The 23,562-nt window shown below is 41.9% G+C and overlaps 1 protein-coding gene across 10 annotated transcripts in view; it reads right to left on the bottom strand.

Annotated features, from left to right (window-relative positions):
- The window catches only part of LOC149468331 (uncharacterized), a 654,932-nt gene that overhangs the window by 182,699 nt on the left and 448,671 nt on the right, over nucleotides 1-23,562 (bottom strand). For 4 of the 10 annotated variants that reach the window (XM_089670290.1, XM_089670291.1, XM_089670293.1 and 1 more), the window contains one exon: nucleotides 5,087-5,208. The exons of the other annotated variants lie outside the window; for them this stretch is intronic. The gene's annotated coding sequence lies outside the window, so the exon portion shown is untranslated. The remainder of the gene's footprint in view (nucleotides 1-5,086; nucleotides 5,209-23,562) is intronic. 10 annotated transcript variants of the gene reach the window in all.

The raw sequence follows: 23,562 nt of genomic DNA, 5'->3' as shown, positions 1-23,562 counted from the left end.
TGCCAAACACCCACCAACTGCTGTTTATGATAGATGTCTGCACAGATAAGGGCAAAAAGCATCCATCTAAGATGACAGTTAGTATTGGATGTTGGAACAGAAGACAGTTTTCTACAAGAGAAACAAAATGTATAAATATATATATATATCAAAACATTCATTTAGAAGTATATTAAAGTAGAGGCAAATATTTCAGTGGAGAAGCATTAAACAGAGGCTCCCAAGTCACCAAAACAAACATATCCACCAAGTCAATATACTCACCAAATTGTAATCGATCTTATTTATTTTGGTGATTTGGGTGCCTCTGTTTAATGCCCCCAGTGAAATATATGCCTCTACTTTAATATACTTTCAAAAGAAAATCTTTGATTGAGATATATATATATTATACATATTATATATACAGTATATATATATATATATATATATACATACATACATACATACATACATACACACACACACACACACATACATACATACAGTGCTCAGTATATATATATATATATATATATATATATATATATATATATATATATATATATATATATATACACACATATATATATACACATACATACAGGTATATAACTTGTATATAATTCTCTTCTGTTCCACCATCCCAATACTATTTATCATCTTATATGGATGCTTTTGAAATTATCTGTAGACATCTATCATGAATAGCAATTGGTGGGGTGTTTTGCAGTTTCTTCCCTTTTCACATCTTTTTTGATTGTATTGACTGATACTAATGCAGCCTTCTTTACTTACCATATCACTTAGGCAGCCCCAGTGGCTGTTTTTAACTTTTCACTCACTATAGTGTGAACAGGGGCAGACTGACCATTTGGAAACTCAGGCACTGCTCGAGGACCCGTGGTCAGTAGGGGGCCCCATGAGATGCCCCTGGTACCTTTTTCATCGGCTTTTTTGAGTTTGGGCAAGGACACAGGGGCCCCATGATCCCCTATTGCCCGGGGCCCCATGAGTTGTCAGTTCGCCCCTGAGTGTGAGTATTGCATTCTTATATAGATATATTGATTTTGATGCATCGTATATATAATGATATTCTATACATTCTAAAATTGCAATTTCAGTTCCATAGATTACCCCACTCTCTATTCAGAAATACCCCGAAGAAGGAGCTTTATGACTCTGAAACACTCGGGATCTTGTATGACAAATTCTACATTTCAAGTTTTCAAAGTGGCACATAATTGTGAAGTGGAAGGAATGAGAAATGGTTTTCAACATTTTTTATAAATAAATATGTGAAAAGTGTGCCGTGCATTTGTATCCAGCCCCCCGGAGTCAATACTTTGTAGAACCACCTTTCACTGCAAATACAGCTGCAAGTCTTTTTGGGGATGTCTCTACCAGCTTTGCACATCTAGAGAGTGAAATTTTTGCCCATTCATCTGTGCAAAATAGCTCAAGATCTGTCAGACTGGATGGAGAGTGTCTGTGAACAGCAATTTTCAAGTCTTGCCACACATTCTCAATTGGATTTAGGTCTGGGCTTTGACTGGGCCATTCTAACACATGAATATGCTTTGATCTAAACCATTCCATTGTAGCTCTGGCTGTATGTTTAGGGTCGTAGTCCTGCTGGAAGGTAAACCTCCACCCCGGTCTCAAGTCTTCTGAAGACTTTAACAGGGTTTCTTTTAACCACTTCAAGTCCGGACACTTTCACCCCCTTCCAGGCCAATTCAGCTTTCAGCGCTATCACACTTTGAATGACAATTGTGCAGTTATGCAAGACTGTACCCATATGAATTTTTTAGCATTTGTTTTGAGACAGATAAAGCTTTATTTTGGTGCTATTTATTCACCATTGTGATTTTTATTTTTTTGCTATATAAATGAAAAAGTCCAAAAATTTAGAAAAAAAAGTGTTTTTCTTATAACATTTTGCAAATACATAATATTTCAACATAAATCTTGACCAACATTTATTCAGTTATCTTTTTAGTAAAAACAAATAACCCGAATTAGTTTATAATCAAAAATTATAATAAAAAAATATATATATGTATTTTGATTTTATTTTTTTATATTATAATTTATTTTTTTTTTTTTTACATACTGTCACCCTAGCAGTACAGTGTCACCATGGTGACAATATACTACTTGTGGGGGTGATGAAGATTTTTTTTTTTTCTTTTACACTGATTGCCTTTACACCCATAAAGGCTGTAAAAGCAATAATTTCTCCTTCTCTCTGGCTGCATTCTTGCAGCCATTGAGAAATACTGTGTGAGCTGTGATTGGTCACAGCTTGTCAAATGGTACAAGGGTGTTATGAATAGCCTTGTACCATGTGACCTCTGTGATCATTCACAGATGTCACACGTAGTAAGCAATGATGTCAGAAAAGACATCTTGCTTACTACTCTGCAAGTGATCACTGATTGGCTAATCAGTGATCACATGAATGGGACCTCACACGACGATCGGTGTTCCACTGTGTCCGGAGGACACTCCCAGGGAGCGCGCACACGCAGGGAGAGGGCCACCCGCTCATGCACTGCCACCGTCCAGGCGTTTATATATAACAGCCAGATGGCAGGTGGTTAAGATTGCCCTGTATTTAGCTCCATCCATCTTCCCATGAACTCTGACCAGCTTCCCTGTTCTTGCTGAAGAAAAGCATACCCACAACATGATGCTGCCACCACCATGTTTTACGGTGGGGATGGTGTGTTCAGGGTGATGTGATTTGCAATGTTAGTTTTCTACCACACATATCGTTTTGCTTTTAATACAAAAAGTTCAATTTTGGTCTCATCTGACCAGAGCAATTTCTTCCACGTGTTTGCGGTGTTCCCCACATGTCTTCTCTCAAACTGCAAACTGGACTTCTTATGGCTTTCTTTCAACAATGGCTTTCTTCTTGCCACTCTTTCATAAAGGCCAGATTTGTGGAGTGCACAACTAATAGTTCTCCTGTGGACAGATTCTCACACCTGAGCTATGGATCACTGCAGCTCCTCCACAGTTACCATGAGCCCCTTGGCTGCTTCTCTGATTAATGCTCTCCTTCCCCTGCCTGTCAGTTTAGGTGGACGGCCATGTCTCGGTAGGTTTGCAGTTGTGCCACTCTTTCCATTTTCGAATGATGGATTGAACAGTGCTCCGTGAGATGTTCAAAGCTTGGGATGCTTTTTTATAACATAACCCTGCATTAAACCTCTCCACAATTTTATCCCTGACCTGTCTCGTGTGTTCCTTAGCCTTCATGATGCTGTTTGTTCACTAATGTTCTCTAACAAACCTCTGAGGGCTTCACAGAACAGCTGGATTTATACTGATATTAAATTATACATAGATGGACTGATTAGATGATTTCTGAAGGCAGTTGGTTCCACTAGATTTTACTTAGGGGTATCTGAATACAAATGCACGCCCCACTTTTTGAAAACCATTTCTCATTTTCCTTCCACTTCACAATTATGTGCCACTTTGTGTTGGTCTATCACATAAAATCCCAATAAAAATATATTTACGTTTTTGGTTGTAACATGACAAAATGTGGACAATTTCAAGGGGTATGAATACTTTTTCAAGGCACTGTATACACCATAGTTTGTGGTCTATAACTTTCCTACAGACTAAATAATAAACACTGATTTGAGTTATTTTCACCAAAGAAATGTAGCAGAATACATCTCGGCCTAAATTTAGGAAGAACAATTATTTATTTGCAAAATTTTATAACAGAAACAAAGAAAAATGTGTTTCTTTTTTCAAAAATGTTTTTTTTTTTAAATTTAGCAAAAAATAAAAAACTGAGTGGTGATTAACCCCTCACCTACAGGGCACTTTCACCCCCTTCCTGCCCAGGCCAATTTTCAGCTGTTAGTGCTGTCGCACTTTCAACAACAATTGCACAGTCATGCAGCACTGTACCCATATGAATTTTTTATACGTTTATTTCACACAAATACAGCTTTCTTTTGGTGGTATTTAACTGCTTCCCGTTTGCCCTAAAGCAAAAATACTGCTATAGATCGGCACGGGTGCACAAAATCACATATATATATATATATATACATGCGAGTTTGCATTTATAGGTAGGGGGCGCGCGCTCCCTACCTGCGCCGTCATTCGCGGCCATCAATCACCGAGTTCCAGCCGGTGATTACTCGTGATTACTTGCCGTGCCCGGTGATTGCCGACCATCTCCAAAAACAGTTCTCCTCCCTGTCAGCTCCTGCACACTGCTTTGCATGGCTGTGCAGCGAAGCACAAACACACAGCCCCTAGTGAAACAGCACACAGCTAATCCTTTGATTGCCCCACATGTTAACCCCTTCCTGTCCAGTGCCATTAGTACAGTGTCAGTGGTTTTTACTAGGGATATCAGTGACACCAAGTCAGTTTCCCCAGTGTCTGAATGCCCATTGCAGTCCCGCAGTCCTGCTAAAAGTCACTGATCGCCGACATTACTAGTAAAAAAAAAAAATCCACTATATATACCGCCATTTGTAAACGCTATAACTTTTACGTAAACCAATTAATTTACACGTATTGGGATTTTTTTTTAGCAAAGACATGTCGCAGAATATATTTTGGCCTAAATTTATGACAAAATTCGATTTTTAAAATTCTTTTACTGGACATGTTTAATATCAAAAAGTCAAAAATATTGTTTTTTTTTCTCAAAATTGTCGATCTTATTTTTTTTTTTATAGCACAAAAAATAAAAAACGCACAGGTGATCAAATACCACTGAAATAAAGCTCAATTCATGGGGAACAAAAGGACATAAATTCCATTCGGGTGCAGCGTTGTGTAACCGCGCAATTGTCAGTTAAAAAGTACCACAGCACCCGCAATGCCAAAAAATGGCATGGTCAGGAAGGGGCGGGGGGGGGGGGGGGTAAATTCTCAGGAGGGCAAGTGGTCTTTCCTGGACCGGCTGAGTGATGTAGGCTGACAGGGGGTTTTAGAAAACGGGTCACGTGAGTGCTGAATGAACTGCACTACGGTGATTCCCAGGAGAAGTAGAGCCAACGAGCTTTGGCTTTACTCCTCCTTTAACGAACCCTTAAAAAGAAAAAACTATGGCACTCACCTCAGTGACAATGTAGACCAAATAGGGGAGAGCTTTGTTCACTTTGGCATTCTGTCTCTTTCCATTTTCTCCTTCACTGATTATACCTCAAGCGCGACACACAAATAGTTGCTCTTCATCTTCTGAAACGCAATCAAATAATTCATTACTTGGATACCTCAGTAAAACATGTCATCTGTACAACAGAAGACCCCATTTCTGTGTGGAAGAGGGATAAAAATTAAATTATATCTGCAGCCTGTTGGTTCCTTTCCCCCCTGCATTGGTGGTCAAAGTAGTGAAAGTTACCCCCCTGCATTGGGGATCACCTACCTGATTACAAAACTTTATTTACATAGTTACATAGTTAGTCTGGCTGAAATAAGACAAAAGTCCATCCAGTTAACCATTAATAAAAAAAAAAAAAAGTTAAAGTCCTATACCCACAGTTGATCCAGAGGAAGGCAAAAAAAAACCAGCAAAGCATGATCCAATTTTCTCCTGCAGGGAAAAAAAATCCTTCCTTATCCCCCGAAAGGCAATCGGATATTTCCTGGATCAACTTTATCTATAAATGTTAGTATCCAGTTATATTCTGTGTATCCAAGAAAGAATACAGGCCTTTTTTTTAAAGCAATCCACTAAGCTGGCCAGAACCAACTCTTGAGGGAGTCTATTCCACATTTTCACAGCTCTCACTGTGAAGAAATCTTGCCATGTCGAGATTAAATTTCTTTTCCTCCAGACGTAAAGAGTGCCCCCTTGTCCTCTGTGATGACCTCAGGGTGAATAACTCTACACCGAGTTCACTACATGAACCACGGATGTATTTATACATGTTGATCATATCCCCCCTAAATCTCCTCTTCTCAAGAGAAAATAAATTCAGTTCTTATAATCTTTCCTCATAGCTGAGCTCCTCCATGCCTCGTATCAGTTTGGTTGCCCTTCTCTGTACTTTCTCCAGTTCCCCAATGTTCTTTTTGTGAATTGGTGCACAAAACTGAACTGCATATTCCAGATGAGGTCTTACTAATGATTTGTACAGGGGTAAAATGATATCTCTCTCTCTGGAGTCTATACCACTTTTAATACAAGAGAGGATTTTGCTCGCTTTAGAAACCGCAGCCATTATTAAGCTTGTGATCTACCAGAACCCCCAGATCCTTCTCCACCATTGATTCCCCCAGTTGTACCCCCCCCAGTATGTATGATGCATGCATATTCTCAACCCCCAAGTGCATCAGCTTACATTTATCAACATTAAACTTCATTTGCCACATAGTTGCCCAAATAAACAGTGCATTGAGCTCGGCTTGTAAATTGAAGACATCCTGTAAGGACGTTATTCCACTGCACAGCTTGGTGTCATCTGCAAAGACTGAAATGGGATTTTTAATTCCAGACCCTATATCACTTATAAATATATTAAAAAGTAAGGGTCCCAACACTGAACCTTGGGGTACACCACTGATGACCTCAGGCCATTCAGAGTATGAATCATTAACAATTACTCAAACTTACATTAACAAAATGTAAACAATGTCTTGGTTACCATGGTAAGCAAATGTAAACAATGTCTTGGTTACCATGCTAACTAAATGTAAACAATGGCTTGCTTAAAGTGCATGTTATGGCAAAACTAGCTATTACTGATTTCTGATTGTTGTCTGTGTCTTCAATGGGGAGATTCAACATCTATCACCAAGACAAAATCAAACATTTATGAACAAATCGACTAAGGGGGCTGTTCAGCTGATAGTTTTCCACCGAGCTCCTTTAACAAAAGTCAATTGAACAATCAATTTTTGTCAAGCTGGAAGATGTGGACAGGGGCAGCATGAATCAACTGAAACTCAAGCCATGCATAGCAGCAAAAAAACACCAATTATCCTGATAGAGTAAGGAAGGCTAAAAAACTATATAAAAAACAACAACTTTTGGCTATACAAATACTTCAAATGAACGACTATCTACTTCATATTTGTCTAAACTCCCTTAAACATCATTTTCTGATTTCCGAGTGATGAGTGAAAAGCAGCTGACAAAAACAATTAGAAAACACCCACAAAAATAGGGATCCTCACATATGTACAATACAGACTGCCGTCAAGAGACAACTTGCAGGGGTTTCCTCGGCCTGCTCACACAGGGAAAAAAACAAAAAAAATGATTAGGAGCTAGGTAAAATAAACTACTAAAAACCTTTTGTTTCCCTTCACACGGGTGAGCCAATCAGGTCCCCCTGTCAGTTTTTCAGCTGGAACTAAAACAGAAATTCTATACAAGTCTATGGGCACTAGGGTTGCACCTCATCCCCTTAAACCTGAACACATATTAATTACACAGGTTCTGTGGCTGATTAAGGTGGTCATTAAACTCACCTGGTGCCTTATCTGTATTAACTCAGCCTCAGAACCTGGGTATTTAAATATGTGTTCGGTTTTAAAGGGATGAGGTGGCAACCCTAATGGGCACATGAATGTAAATAGTCGTGTGTCCATTTACATTCGCTTACTTCTGAGTCCAACCATTTCTGGGGGGAAAAAATGAAAAAGTCTGAGCCTTTTTCCATTTTTTCCAACAGGACGGAACAGAGGACATCTAAAGTATATGGCTGATAACAGATCTAATATGGATCCTGAAAACTCAGTTTTTTTAATGGAGCTAAACACTGAACAAAAACGTAGCATCCATCCTGTTCTGCTCAATTCAGTGGGGGATCTATTTAAGGTGCCCGTGTGAAAGGGGCCTTGGGCTGTATGTATATTGTACGGTGATTTTTTTTTCTTAGGCTTCTCAAATGCCCTTATTACTCATTAAGCCTGGATTCACACCTACATGATTTACCGCACATGAATTTCCACTGAAATAGAAGATCAGCATAGAACTTCAGCTGCTATAACTCTGTATCGGCAAATCTTGCCAAAGGTATCCTCTCTGCTTATGCTTTTTTCCTCATCGCATGCTCAGATTGAATTGTCCAGGTTTGTAAAAGTTTTCCATTAGCGCAACAAATTAGGCATTGAACGCACTGTATTTTAGGAGCTGCACCTTAAAGTTGAGCTCAAGACCCATCAATTGGAGTAGTTTTCTATACATAAAGAAAAAAAATCATTACATTTACCAAGCTTAAGAACTAGAGTGTCAGGATAAAAAAAAATATCACCGAGAGCATCACTGACCTTCATAAAATATTTAAGTAAAACAGAATTTCATTCAGCTAAAGGGAAGTATGTGCAGTAACGTCTACTGATTACAAGACTGCTGTTTACACAGCCATCAGAGAAGAGGAACACATCAGACTGCAGAGAAGAGGGACATCCCAACACAGCCTGGGAAACGGTTTAAATGAGCAAAATAAGATGTCAGAAAAGTGTATGTAAGAAAACAAGAAAAATACATTTCTTCAGTATATATCGTCAATAAATACACACCTCCCCGTGGTTTATCCCTATTGTTTTCCATGTGCCCTGGTCACACCAGATCGCTGGTGTGATGTACAGTGAGGAAATATACAGACATGCTGCATTTTCATACAGTGGAACAAATAGGAACTGCATGTCCCCACACAGCACTGCAGTGCAGAGATATGGATGAAGTGGGACTATGTGACACTTCACCAGGGGTGTTGACATTTTTGAAAAAACTACTTTTCCAGGGACTAAATCGGGGCCCCAATCTACTTGTCCCTCATGACAATCTACTTGTCCAGATAAAAAAAAAAAACAACTTAACCAAAACCATATTTAAATCTGAGGTGATTTTAGGAATCTATGGGGATTTTAAAATCAAGAGGCTTTATGGCGACTTAAACGTGTAATATTTTTAACATTGTGCTGTATATCTCCTCCTCCCCTCCCTGCCTGTCTTCAGCACCACACCCAGGGACTAGCAAGGAGGAGAGACACCTTGCAGTGTGATGAACAACGATTGGCTGCTCATCAGGAAGGGGGGGGGGGGGGAAATCAGGGCTTATACTTTATCCCTTTCGCTGCCAGAGCCGTTTTTGAGTTTTTTGCACATTTCAAAAATCATTTTAGGCCAGAAGATTACATAAAACCACCAAACATTATATATTTTCTGAAAGCAGAGACCCTAGAGAATACAATAGTGGTAGTTCCAATTTTTTATGTTGCATGATTTTACCGCAAAATTTTAGTACAAAAAACAAGTTAATTTTAGGGCACAAAAAAGCAATAAATTACCCTATTTTGTTTTGTAAAATATAAAAGATGATGTTGAAGTGAGTAAATAAATATCCAACTTGTCAAACCTTTTGTGTGCGCTCGTGAAATGGCGATGAACTTCAGTACCCTATATTTTCTATCGGTCAACACTTTTAAAGCTCCTTATAAGTCATCAATTTAGCGATACAAAGGAGGTCTGGTGCTAAAATTATTGCTCTCATTTTGGTTTTATTTTCAATCACATAGGGGACAAAGTGATGATTTTTGGTGACAGGTTCTGTTTGAGACATCCAAGACCCTGGATGTCTCCCCTCTGCCCCACTAAATGTAATGCATTACATTTTTTCTGGGGATTGCATTACAATCTCTCAGCAGGGACCCGGGTCAGCGCAAGAAGGGGAGGGGAGTGGACTCGTCTGCTATTCTCCCTCCCCTCTAGCAAACGGCGAGCCGGGCCAGCAGATGGGTAAGCGGAGCCCAGGAGACCTCACACGGGAAGGGGGGGGATTGAAGGTGCGCAGAGAGGCTGGCACTATGTGGAAGCAATCGGCCCTAATGATTCCACCTGATAGGTGAGCCGCGCAATTGTCATTCAAAGTGTGACAGTGTTGAAAGCTGAAAATTGGCCTGGGCAGGAAGGGGGTGAAAGTGTCCGGACTTGAAGTGGTTAAAGCTTTACTTCTACTCTAATGACATTCACAACTATTACACTGGCTCTGGATGCCATTACTCCCTATGCATCTGTGACTAAGCTGGGCCAGTCCTTTCTTGGCTGTATTGGCTAATCAGCCTCCAATCCTCATCACCATTAAGCTGTGAGCTTTTCATACAAACTGAACATTAATGACACTGACAACTATTGAACTGGCTTCGGATGCCATTATTCTCCATGTATCTGTGATTAAGAAGATCCCTTCTAGATTGTAAGCTTGAAAGAGCAGGGCCCTCGAACCCCTCATGTATTGTATTGTATTGGTATTGTTCTGTCACATGTTCTGTCCCCCTTTGTAATGTACAGCGCTGAGCAAACTACTGGCGCTTTATAAATACTGTATAATGATAATAAAATAATAATTAAGCTGGGCCAGTCCTTTCTTGGCTGTATTGGTTAACCAGCCTCCAATCCTTATCCCTACTAAGCTGCGTGCTTTTCAAAACCGCCTATATTGAAGTATCTTTATTGTGAAAAACAGGGATTTATTTCCATATTGGCACCGATCTGGACGTGTATAGACCTCTATTCATAATGGGGTTTCATTCGAGTTCCCTGTCATATCTATGCCACTTAACCTCCCTAGTGGTCTGATTATGTCAGTATTTCTGTGCTCAAAGCGGTACATTTTTTTGCATGGAAATATGTTGTTTTTTTATTGTAGGCCTATAATTCCTAGGAATAATTCACTGAAATCTGTCCAAACAAGAGTCTAGTAAATCCCAGAGCAACGCTTCAGGATAATACCGAGTGTAGCTCAGGGTTACCGCTTTTGGTACTGAAAGTTAACTCCGAGCTACACTCGGGAATACCACCAAGGAGGTTAATGTGCTGTTAGTTTTATGAAGGCCTTGGTCTGTTTGGTGAGTCCATTTCCCAGAGCTCAGTTACCTGCCTATGTGGCTGAATACGTGTGTTCCCGATGTATGAGACTCTGGATGGAATTGACTCATCAACTTTGCTCATTTAAGACGGAGGGTAGTTGTTTAGCGATTAATTTGTTACTGTGTGTGGCCCGGGTCATTTTAAGGTGATAACGTTATCATACCTCATTTTAATGTGAATGGAGGATCTGTTGGCCTAATAGGTCTATTACCTTTTTGTGAATTTAATAAAGCTGTTGGTTTTATTTATACCGCTGTTGGTTCTCTTTCAAAACTTCTTTCTTTAGGGGGTCTTCTGGATCCCCCAATATCTTTTTCTATCTGTTGTATAATCAAAAAAGTGCGCTGTCCCTTTAAAGTTGTGTGAAACGTATGCAAATCACCAAACGTGAATAATAGTATAAATTGACAAACTGAACAAATATAAAATTCCTATTAACGAGCAGGGAGCACAGGGCCCACTAAAGGACGTTGGGCCCTCAGGCCATCCTCATGAAGATTGTTTCTGATTGTTTGGTCAGAGACATTAACACCAGTGGCCTGCTGGAGGTCATTTTGTAGGGCTCTGGCAGTGCTCATCCTGTTCCTCCTTGTACAAAGGAGCAGATACCGGTCCTGCTGATGGGTTAAGGACCTTCTACGGCCCTGTCCAGCTCTCCTAGAGTAACTGCCTGTCTCCTGGAATTTCCTCCATGCTCTTGAAACTGTGCTGGGAGACACAGCAAACCTGGCAATGGCACCTATTGATGTGCCATCCTGGAGGAGTTGGACTGCCTGTGCAACCTCTGTAAGGTCCAGGTATCGCCTCATGCTACCAGTAGTGACATTGACCCTAGCCAAATGCAAAACTAGTGACAAACAGTCAGAAAAGATGAGTAGGGTAAATGTCAGTGGCCTCCACCTGTAAAACCATTCCTGTTTTGGGGTTCGTCTCATTGTTGCCCATCTAGTGCACCCGTTGTTAATTTTATTAACACCAAAGCAGCTGAAACTGATTAACAACCTCCTTTGCTACTTAACTGACCAGATTAATTGACTTGATGTGCTATTCTATGATTAAAATGTGTTTCTTAAAAAAATTTTTGTGTGTGTGTAAGTAATGTATGTAGCTGACCTCATCTGGGATTGATTTTTCAGCAGCTAATTGTGTACAGCTGAATGGAGTCTTGTCTTCCTATATTAGGTGACTGCAGGATCGGTCCAGCAGGTTATGTATAAGAGCTGAGAGAGGCATGAAACTCGTCAACCTGGAGTCCCCCAATGTGATCTCTATGCTTTTGAATTCTGTGTTACAAAGATGTACTGCAATAAAGGCGGTGTTTTTACCGGAATAAAGCCGTCCTGATCTTCTTTTGGATTCTAGAACTGTTTTTAATTTATAGCAAGAAAGAGGTACTTTTGCCTGAGAGTGCACTTCCCAAAAAAGGTTTGTTGTATTGCTTTGGGCAGCCGTGATTCCGTACACCAGTGTTCACATATAATTGCAGCATCCCTTTACCCCTGGTTCACATATATGTGGCCGTGCAGGCCGCGTTTTGTACAGGCACGATAGCCCATTCATTTGAATGGACTCCCGTGCCAAGCCGGGAAGAAGTCCCTACACTTCTTTGGAAAACACAGCCCGCACAGGAACCTCGGTTCCCAGTACGGTTGCATTTTCCAGTAAAGGTGGCGTGCCATTAGAACTAATGGCACCTGCCTGCAGGTCCGCATTTCTCTGTGCGGGTTCGCAGTGGCACCACCCGCACAGATGTGAACCTAGGGTTAGACCATGGGCCCTCAACTTGTGGCCCTCCAGCTGTTGTAAAACTACAACTCTCAAGAGGCATTTCAAGGCTGACAATTACAAGCATAACTTTGTGCTAGCCTTTTCATTGATGGAACAGTTACTGATGGATTTCTTGTCTTGTTTTCAGAAGCGAGCACTTAAATTGCAGCAGAAAAAACAGGAGGAAAATTTTAAGCAAGAACAGCAACGTGAGCGTGCGCCGGGGAGAGAAAAACAAATGACAGCCAAGCCGGCTAAAAGAACATGAAATGAAGGGCATGTCTGGCCCGATCATAAACTCTGCGTCCATTTAATTAAGGAAAATCGGTGCTGATACTGTTCAAGCTGAAAGCGCTTATCAAAAATTCTAGTCTGCATTTTTTATGATTTTAAACATCCAGTCCAGTTTTCTGCTTGCACTGACTGAGCACAAATTTCAAAAGCCTTTCAAGATAAGTGTGGGTGCAATCGTTGTGTATGATAAAGCACATGAAGAAAGTCTAAGCAAACCGTGAAGAGAATGTAGTAGCTGGAGCATGAATTCTTTTCTTTGTGTATGAAAGCACAGACTACTTTTTGTCATTACTTAGTGAGCTTAGTATGAAATCTGAGATCATAAATCTGGTATATACTGTATAGGGCCCAATCCATAGAACCCTGGAATTCTGCTGCCATCTACTGGCTGACATCAGGAAGGCAGCTTACAGTATTTGTAATCATATGTCCATGGTATTCAAGATAGGCGCTAGTCCCGCTGTCATGTAAATGAGGCAAAGATCTGCTTGCACAGTATTAGACATTTTTTACATACCTTATAAAACTCCAGGACTGGAGTTGTCTGCATATTGCTTGCTGCTGAACTTATGCTGTATGATAATCCGTATTGGTCAGTGTGAGACCCATTGCACTATTTTTGCCTGTTACATGATTGTAGACTTATGAAACGTTTTAGAGTTGCAGAAACAAAGGAGAAAATTCAGATCAATTATACATCAGAACAACCCTTAGTTTTACCCTGAGATCAATGTTTGCAGGCTATAAAAATAAAAGTAATGCCCGTTTTTGTGGTCAACAGTCATGCACATGTGAAAGAATTAAAAAAAAAAAATAGTATGTGTGTGTCTGCTCTTCCTCAGCATGTCATAACTGTAAATTTTGGGAGTGGGAATACACACCATACTACTCTCAAAGATTTCCAATAAGCAGCTGTCAGTTCTAAAAACCGCCTAAAGGGCCACCAACTGGTCACCAATGTCCTACTCTAAGATATGTAGTGCCCCTCTAGTTGTCGCTTTCCTTTATGACTGTACAAGGGAGAGCTGCTGTTCATTAGTCCACAATCCACCCATCTCTGCGGCAGCCAGTTGGCAGCATAATAGAGCTCATCAGTGCTCCCTATATATGGTAAGCTCTTCTGGGTGAAATGCATCAAACTGAGGCTTGGTCTGGTTGAACGTTTGGTGATCTTGTCCAGAACAATACAGTCTGTTTAAATACCATGTCATTGTAGTGGGGCCAGCTTCTTTGTTTACTTTAATGCAAAACGTTGAGCTTTTGAATCCTTCTAATATATAGAATGGATTTCCCATAACTTCCTGTCCTGATGGGAAATGAGGGGTACTCTCCCCAATAGGGACACAGGTGGCAATGCAGATCAATAGATCAGACAGAGGCTCTGATATAAATATATGTTTAGAAAATGGTACAGCTTTACTTTAGATGTTGCTTGACTTGGGTCTTAGGTTTTATTCATTTTCTAACTATTCACAAGCAATTAAATAGTTGCTATCAGTAAACATAAAAGGTTTTATATTTGTTTTTTGAAATAATTAAGGTGTATATCTCTGTGACAGATTTGTACCTGTACATATCTTCTGGATGCATTCTTTCTTTTTTAGCCTGGGTGACACCAATCTTAGATTATTGTGGCCAGCTTGTGAATTCTGAACTGAAAAACCGCTAAATGCACAGATAAATGACATAGACCTCAGCTGTTTTACCTGTCAAATGATTTTATTACTGTCCCTGCAGTCCTTACATTTACACAGCTCTTCCATACCACACAGTCCTGTCTTTTTTTTTCCGTCAGATGGACCAAAACATGATATCCCAGAGGTGTTCTATTGGATTTAGGTCAGGCGAGCGTGGGGGTCATTCAATGGCATCAATTACTTCATCCTCCAGGAACTGCCTGCAAACGCTCGCTAGATGAGACCGGGCATTGTCATGCACCAGGAGGAACCCAGGACCCACTGTACCAGCATAGGGTCTGATAATGGGTCCAAGGATTTCATCCCAATACCTAATGGCAGTCAGAGTGTCATTGTGTAGCCTGTAGAGGTCTGTGCGTCCCTCCATGGATATGCCTCCCCAGACCATCACTGACCCACCAACAAAACGGTCATGCTGAATGATGTTACAGGCAGCATAACATTCTCCACGGCTTCTCCAGACCCTTTCACATCTATTACATGTGCTCAGGGTGAACCTGCTCTCATCTGTGAAAAGCACAGGGTGTCAGTGGTGGACCTGCCAATTCTGGTGTTCAATGGCAAATGCCAATCGAGCTCTATGGTGCCGGGCAGTGAGCACAGGGCCCACTAGAGGACGTTGGGCCCTCAGGCCACCCTCATGAAGTCTATTTCTGATTGTTTGGTTAGAGACATTCACACCAGTGGCCTGCTGGAGGTCATTTTGTAGGGCTCTGGCAGTGCTCATCCTGTTCCTCCTTGCACAAAGGAGCAGACACCGGTCCTGCTGATGGGTTAAGGACCTTCTACGGCCCTGTCCAGCTCTCCTAGAGTAACTGCCTGTCTCCTGGAATCTCCTCCATGTTCTTGAGACTGTGCTGGGAGACACAGCAAACCTTCTGACAATGGCATGTATTGCTGTGCCACCCTGGAGGAGTTGGACTGCCTATGCAAACTCTGTAGGGTCCAGGTATCGCCTCATGCTACCAGTAGTAACACTGACCCTATCTAAAAGCAATACTAGTGACAAACAGTCAGAAAAAAGGAGTAGGGAAAAAAATGTCAGTGGCCTCCACCTGTAAAACCATTCCTGTTTTGGGGGTCGCTTCATTGTTGCCCATCTAGTGCACCCGTCGTTAATTTCATTAACACCAAAACAGCTGAAACTGATTAACAACCCCCTCTGCTACTTAACTGACCAGATCAATATCCCAGGAGTTTCATTGACGTGATGCTATACTCTCATTAATAAGCATTCCTTTATTTTTTTGAGCAGTGTATATAGCTGCGTAAATTGACAGCGCTATATAAGTACCTGTAATAAATATTAAATAAATTACGCCAGTACGCTTCTCTCCGAAGGCAGGTTTGGGACATTTTTTATGCCCCTAAACCCTGTTCTAAAATATTATAAATGCCACAATGTGTGTGAACACATTGGAAAATACTGACCTGTGTTTAGAGGCATAAAAAAAAAAAGAAAAATGCATCTAAAAGTGGCATTTTTTCTACCCCCGTGCATGTAGTTTTAGGCTACCTTGACATGGCCCTAGAAATATTACTGATCTTATTACGCATGTTTTTTTTTTTCTAGAACAAACCATCCTGCATAATGATCAGTGAATACTTGTGCAAAACTGTCCAGGTTTTTTTTTTTTTCGTTAACACAAGCATCTGGCAAAGGTGTATACAGCCCTATTCCTCACCAAACTGTTCTTGGATGGTTGGTTGTTCTTGGAGGATATTTTTGTACCTTTTTTTATACATGGCTGTGTTTCTTAAGCAAAATTGTAAGTGAGCCCACTCCCTTGGCTGAGAAGCAACCCCACACATGAATGGTCTCAGGATGCTTTACTGTTGGCATGACACAGGACTGATGGGGGCCCCCACCTTTTCTTCTCCAGACAAGGTTTTTTCCGAATGCCCCAAACAATCGTAAAGGGGATGCATCAGAGAAAATGACTTTACCCCAGTCCTCAGCAGTCCAATCCCTGTACGTTTTGAAGAATATCAGTCTGCATATCAAGACGCATTTATTGGGATTTTTTTTTAAGCAAAGACATGTAGCAGAGTACATTTTGGCCAAAATGTATGAAGAAATTTGATTTTTTTTTTTTTTTATTCTTTTATTGGACATGTTTTATAGCAGAAAGTAAAAAAAAGTTTTGCTTTTTTTTTTAATTTTCAGTCTTTTTTAATTTATATTGCAAAAAATAAAAAAACCCAGTGGTTATCAAATACCACCAAAAGAAAGCTCTATTTGTGTGAAAAAAATATATTGCATGACAGCGCAATCACCAATTAATTAACGCAGTGCCGAACTGCAAAAAAAAATGGTCTGGTCATGAAGGGGGTAAAATCTTCTGGCGCTCAAGTGGTCAAAAAATATGGGCTGCATTTAGATCAGTAAAAATAAGTGACAGTTTTTGCTATCTGTGTGCAAGAGCCCTAAGGCTTAGTTTACACAAGCAGTTGGGGGGGTAGTAAAAAATAGGCAGCTGAGGAGCGCCCCCTTCAATTTATTGGGTCCTGTTTACCATGGTACTACCTGCTGAACACAACCTGTGGCTGTGGTAACTTGCACCTGCCCGGTCTGGGGAGAGTAAAACTGAATTGGCCCATGAAAGCCAAGGCATAAGGCTACATTCACACGGGCGACTAGCCCTGGTGCAATATACAGAGGCAGGATGTGGCTGTGTCCAGCAGCAATCATTGCAGGTAATTACTGGCTGTGTGGGCAGCCATTGCTAATTGCAGCTGCTGGTGACCTGTCATTTACCCCCCGGTCACATCAAAGCAGATTTTGAAATTATGCAACTTACAGTGAAGCTGATTTCAGCTGCGATTTGCAAGACATCTGGCGCAGATATCTATGCAAATCGCAACAAAAGTAGTGCATTGACTAGATAAAGAATAAAGAGGTGGTGCACACACCTAGTGCATTATCCAAGGTTTATTGAAAGGTATGAAAGGTAAAATCATACTCACAGACCAAGCATGTATCTAAAGAGCATTTGCATAATGACGATGGCCACAACGGCAAGCAAGGTGATCCAACTGTCAGTGCGGTCAAATGGTTGACGCGTTTCGGGGACGAGACCCTTTCCTCAGAGCTACTGAGCAGCCTCTGGTGCAGATGTGTATGGATGATGGGAGCCTTGCTGGTGATGGGCATCACTTTAGAAATCAGTGCGGCTCCGACCAATTCGGAACTGCACACATATATCCGCTCTAATAGCAGACAATAGGGTGCAACTTGGCATACGATTTGCAAGTCGCCTGGCATCCAAATCGCAGCCAAATCGAACCCAATGTGATCGGAGTGTAAGGCTACTTTCACACTAATGCATAGCAAAAATGCATATGCATTTATTGGTGTGTTTTTACTGCGTTTGCAGTGCATTTTTTACAGAACATATGACTCAAAAACAGCAACAAAAATGCAACGAGGGTACATTTTTGATGCATTTTTGCCACGTTTGCCATTTATTTCAATGGAGAGGTGCATTATTGGTGAATTTTTTCCTGCACCAAACCTGCACCACAAATGCAGCAGACCTGCAACAGATCAGTGTGAAGACTTCCATAGGATTAAGTTTACACGTATTTCTTCCACTTTTTTAAGGCAAAAGTGGAAGAAAAACGGATCAGTGTGAAAGAAGCCTTTACCCCAGGTTCACACCTAAGCATTTTCTGCAGCGTTTTGCATTTTGCAGAAATGCAGTACAGTCCATTTAACATGATTTCCTATTGGACATGTTCACATCTGTGCGTTTTCAGGGACTTTTTTTTAACGCAAAAAGTTGTGCTTTTAGTTTTATAGACTTCAATGGAAACGCTGCAGAAAAGCATGCGATGCGTTTTTGATACATTTTGCATTTTAAATCTGCCTAGCAACAATAATTTTTTATTTTTTTTAAAAACAAGCAAAACGCATCAAAAACGTGGCAAAAACGCAACGCAAAAGACAATGCAAAAATGGCTCAAACACAACCTGCATAGGTGTGAAGCTAGCCTAAGTGTACAGGGCTTTGTGGCTGCAGCCAGCTGCTCACAGGTGGCAGAAACCGCTGCAGAAATCGGTGGATGTTGGCCTCTGTCATTTGTACCGCTGTTTTAGGAGTCTTAGGAGCTTCCTTTTCCACCAGCTGCGCCCCCTACTGTATGATATGGGAACTACAGGCCAGTGATAAGATGACACAAGGCTGGATTCCAGGCATTGATGTGTGGCCATCTGTGCTTTGCCACTCAATATGATCGTCAGGAAATGAGGACACAGTGTTCTGTCCCCACATGAAGGCGAATGAAGGTATAACTGATAATGGCTGTGTAACTTCCTACCTTCGTATCCAAGCAGTGGAGCAGACCGGACCGGCAGATGTTCAGGTTAGACAGATCCAAACGTATACACAGGAATGAAATCAGCGTGGGTTTATTTGGTCCAAAATACAGCGACAAACAGTGATACAATACTGTAAGGTAGTAGAGGTATTGATGCTGTCCTGTTATAATCTTTCCTGAGGCTAACTGCTGGTCAAAAACTGATGCCTTCACAAGCCCAGGGTATTGAATGTCCTGTCACACAGCTATACAGCAGATAAAATGGCTGCAGGAAGTGACCAGAACCAAGGCTTGCCTAAAACCACGCCCAGCAGAGAAAACACTTACTAGCTATAACAAAGGCATGCAGCATGCAAATTCTGGCCAGCAGATGGCAGCAACAGATCAAGACATAGAAACAAACATGGTGAAATAAGAATTGGTAATACAATGCACAGTTAAATAACAAATATGAGGAGAACAGCACACTCCCCGTCTGAAATTCCATAAGGGATTTCACTATGACGAATGTCCATAAAATATAAAACAACCTGTAACAAAGAACATGTTAGAATGCAATAAACATAACAATATAGTAGATTCCGAGTTGGAATAGAGAAGATCCACAAAGTTCAAGTTCAGGAGAGTTCACCCAGCAGGAATGTTCTCGATGGGTAGTATCAAAATGAGTTCGTTAATTGGCCTTGCAAACATTTTTAGCTCACCCTTTCTGAAGATCTTCAACTCCACTTTACGGACCTTGCCATCCTTGCTAGGAAGAACTTTTGTAATTAGTCCCATAGGCCAGTCAAACCGTACGGTATGTTGCTCCTTCATTAACACGAGGTCGCCTTCTTTTAGGTTTGGTTTGTGGTGTTGCCACTTTCTTCTTCCTTGAAGAATCTTGAGATACTCCTTTCGCCACCAGTTCCAGAAGTAATCAGCTAGGTATTGTACACGTTTCCAGTGTTTTTGGTAGATATTCGCATGAGTAAATTCTCCACTAGGTAATAGCGTAATCTCAGTTTTTTGGGTAAGTAGGATAGCTGGAGTCAGTACAGCTGGTGTTTCAGGATCCATAGATACTGGCACGAGGGGTCTAGAATTGATGATAGCTGAAACTTCAGCGAGAAGGGTGACTAGAGTCTCATGTGTGAGTCTTGAAGAGTTTACATCCATCAACATAGAATTCAAGATGTTGCGTGAGATGCCGATCATTCTCTCCCAGGAGCCCCCCATGTGGGAACTATGAGGAGGATTGAAAATCCAGGTGCAACCCTTTTCCGCCAAGTGATCTTGAATGGATTTGGTGTCTATGTTCAGTTCTCTACAGGCTCCAATGAAGTTGCTTCCACGGTCAGACCTCAACTGTTTCACTGGTCCTCTGATTGCGAAGAACCGTCTTAAGGCATTAATAAGGCTGGATGTGTCCATGGATTCTATGACCTCTAAGTGAACGGCTCGCACACTCATGCAAGTAAATAGTACAGCCCAACGCTTACTGTTTGCGTGACCGCCACGAGTCCTGCGTGCGGACACCATCCATGGCCCGAAGACGTCTAGGCCAACGTAGGTGAAAGGCGGCTCTGTACATAGTCTGTCCGCAGGCAAATCAGCCATTTGTTGGTGTAGTTGTTTTCCTCTAGCTTTGCGACAGTGAACACAGTCATGCAGTACTTGGGCCACACGTCTTTTCATACCTATAATCCAAAGGCCAGCAGACCGTAATTTGCCCTCAGTGATTTGCCTGCCCTGGTGTTCAGTCTTTTTGTGGTAGTGTCGGATCAGCAAGACGGTGATATGGTGTTTGCTGGGAATGATGAGAGGATTTTGTTCTGCAACTCTTAGGTGGGCTTGATTCAAACGACCACCAACTCTGAGCAAGCCAAAACTGTCAATAACTGGATTTAAGTTGGCAAGAGGGCTTTTTATTGGAATCTGCTGTTTGTTGTATAAGCACTTCCATTCTACATTGAATTCCTCTTGTTGGACGTGACGTATTATGAGGGACTCACTATGAGAGATGTTCTCCGCAGAGAAGGGTTTATGGCAGACGTGCCAACCATGACAATCCTTATCTTTGTGAGTATTGTGATAACATTTTGCAATGTGCACTAACCTTGCGATAGTCCTGACGAGTCTCATCCAACTGGAGAAATGTTCAAAGCGTTGGCTACCGAGGCTGGAGATTTGCTTTGTTCCAGTGACCAATACACTAACTTCAGCGCGGATTTCTGGATCATTATCCGGATCCTGGATGCTGAAAACTTCCTGTACACATTCGTCCGCCTGTCTTAGCAGAAACTCCTGACCTGTAAGCCAAGTAGAGTTAGTAAAGGAACCTACAGACATAGGTCTAGTGGCATGATATACTCCGAATGAAGGCAAGTAGCAGCACTTGTCGTTCTTCCTTAAGGATGGAGCTGGTTCTGCATGATTGTTACGGAATATTTTATCCATAAAGGCAACGATGTGTTCTCTCATTTCAGGCTTGCTGTTCATGGTACGCTGAAGAGAGTTAAATCTAGACAGAGCTTGTTCCCGGTTGTTCGGGAGTCTTACCCTGGTAGCTCGGAAGGGTAATGGAGAAACCCAGTGATTGGTTTCGTCTTTAAAGAACTCACTGTCCATTATCTTGACAAATTCTCTGTCCTCTACTGACAAGGCTACTTTATCGTCGTCCTTGGTTGTATGAAAGACTGATCTCCCCAAGTTGTCGGCAAAGAGGGGATTAATGACGTCAGGTAGATGTACGAGGCTTGGAGACTTCTCTCTCACCTCATAGTGATGAGGACACGGCTTAATGCAAGTTGTGCGTCCATCTGCACGCACGTACGTTTTGAAGGAGTTGATTTTTGGTTGATCTAAGCATACATTTCCTATGATTACCCATCCCAAGTCCAGTCTCTGGGCGTATGGTGCATAGTCAGGACCATTACACTGTTGACGCACTTTGTGTACCCTTAGATTGTCTCTGCCGAGCAGGAGTAGAATCTCGGCGTTGATGTCCATAGGTGGGATAACGTTGGCTAGGTGCCTTAGGTGAGGTTGGTGAAATGCAGCTTCTGGGGTAGGAATCTCATCCCTATGGTTGGGTATTTGATCGCATTCGATCAGCGTCGGTAAGGGTATTTCCATATCCCCACTGACAGGAGAGGCGATGAATCCTTGTGCCCTTCTGCCGCTAGTCTCTATGCGGCCTGAGCAGGTGTTTAAGGTATAGGGTTCAGATGGTCCCTTTATTCCAAAGGCTTCAAAGAATTTAGGACCTGCTAGGGACCGGTTGCTTTGGTCGTCAATGATGGCATACATTTTTACTGCCTTTTCTGGTAGTCCCTCTGGGTAGACCTTGATTAGGCATATTCGGGCACAACATTTCTCACACTGGCCCTCCCCACATACATCCAAGCATGAGCAGGAAACAGCGGTGGCTGCGTTAGCGTAATTCTGGGGCTCCCCGCCATGACTTGGAGCAGGAATGGTTGTGACGGCAGTGGGTGAATCTCCGGAGAGTGGGATTGGGTGCATAGCTGAGGCATGTCTTTCACTATGACACTCCTCACACTTGATGACAGATTTACAGTCCTTAGCCATGTGCTCCAATGAAGCGCAGCATCTGAAACATACCCCAAGCTCGGTGAGGATTTTCTTGCGCTCCTGTATGGTTTTGGATCTAAACCCTCTACATTTGTTCAGAGAGTGTGGTTTTTTATGAATGGGACATTCACGATTGAAAGTCTTATCTCCTGATGAGGTGGTGTACTGTTTACCCGTGGGTACTGCAGGAGATGGTAGGTTAGTCTTTCTAACACTCACGCTGCTCTTGAAGTCTCTGTGTTTATGCGTGATGCTTTCATACCTTGATGATGATGTTGCTGAAGCTGTAGTGTTGAACTCCAGGAAGTCGAGGCTGGGGTCATTCCTCATCTGGGACTGTTCATCGATAAACCTACAGAAGTGAATAAATGGGGGGAAGGTGATGTCATGCTCTCTTTTGTACCTTGAGACTGATGCCGCCCACTTTTCTTGCAGACTGTATGGTAGCTTCACGACAATTGGGTTCACTCCATGAGCTGTATCCAGGTAACAAAGCCCAGACAGACGAGGGTCACCCTTGGCAAGCTCCAGTTCCATGAGCAGATCACTTAAATCCTGAAGCTTCTGGACATCCTTGAGATTGATCCTTGGAACGTTCTGCAGTCTCTTGAATAGGGCCTTCTCTATTGCTTCTGCACTGCCGAAGGTACGTTCGAGTCTCTGCCAGGCGACAGCAAGACCTGCTTCTGCTTGTCCCACATAAACAGTTCTGAGGCTCTTGACACGATTTGTGGAGCCTGGGCCCAGCCATTTGATCAAGAGGTCAAACTCCTGCTCTGCGGTTAGGTTGAGGTTAGCGATGGCGGCCTTGAAGGTTGCCTTCCAAGCTCTGTAGCTCTCTGCACGGTCATCAAATTTTGAGAGACTGGTGTTGATTAGCTCTCTGCTCACCATAAACCTGGCAAACTCAGACATATCTGATTTCTCACTGCTTGTTGCCATGACGACTTGTGATGCCCCTGGGGCGTATTGGCTGCCTGGCGTGAAGGGGTGAGATGCTTCCGGGTAGAACGATGTAGCTGCAGGGTTAAGCTTTCGTTTAGCCTCTGTATATTG

Source organism: Staurois parvus, unplaced genomic scaffold, assembly GCF_062004578.1.
Source record: "Staurois parvus isolate SC_StPar_1 unplaced genomic scaffold, SC_StPar_1.0 ptg000089l, whole genome shotgun sequence".
NCBI lineage: Eukaryota > Metazoa > Chordata > Amphibia > Anura > Ranidae > Staurois > Staurois parvus.
This window is presented reverse-complemented; position numbering and strand designations above follow the sequence as displayed.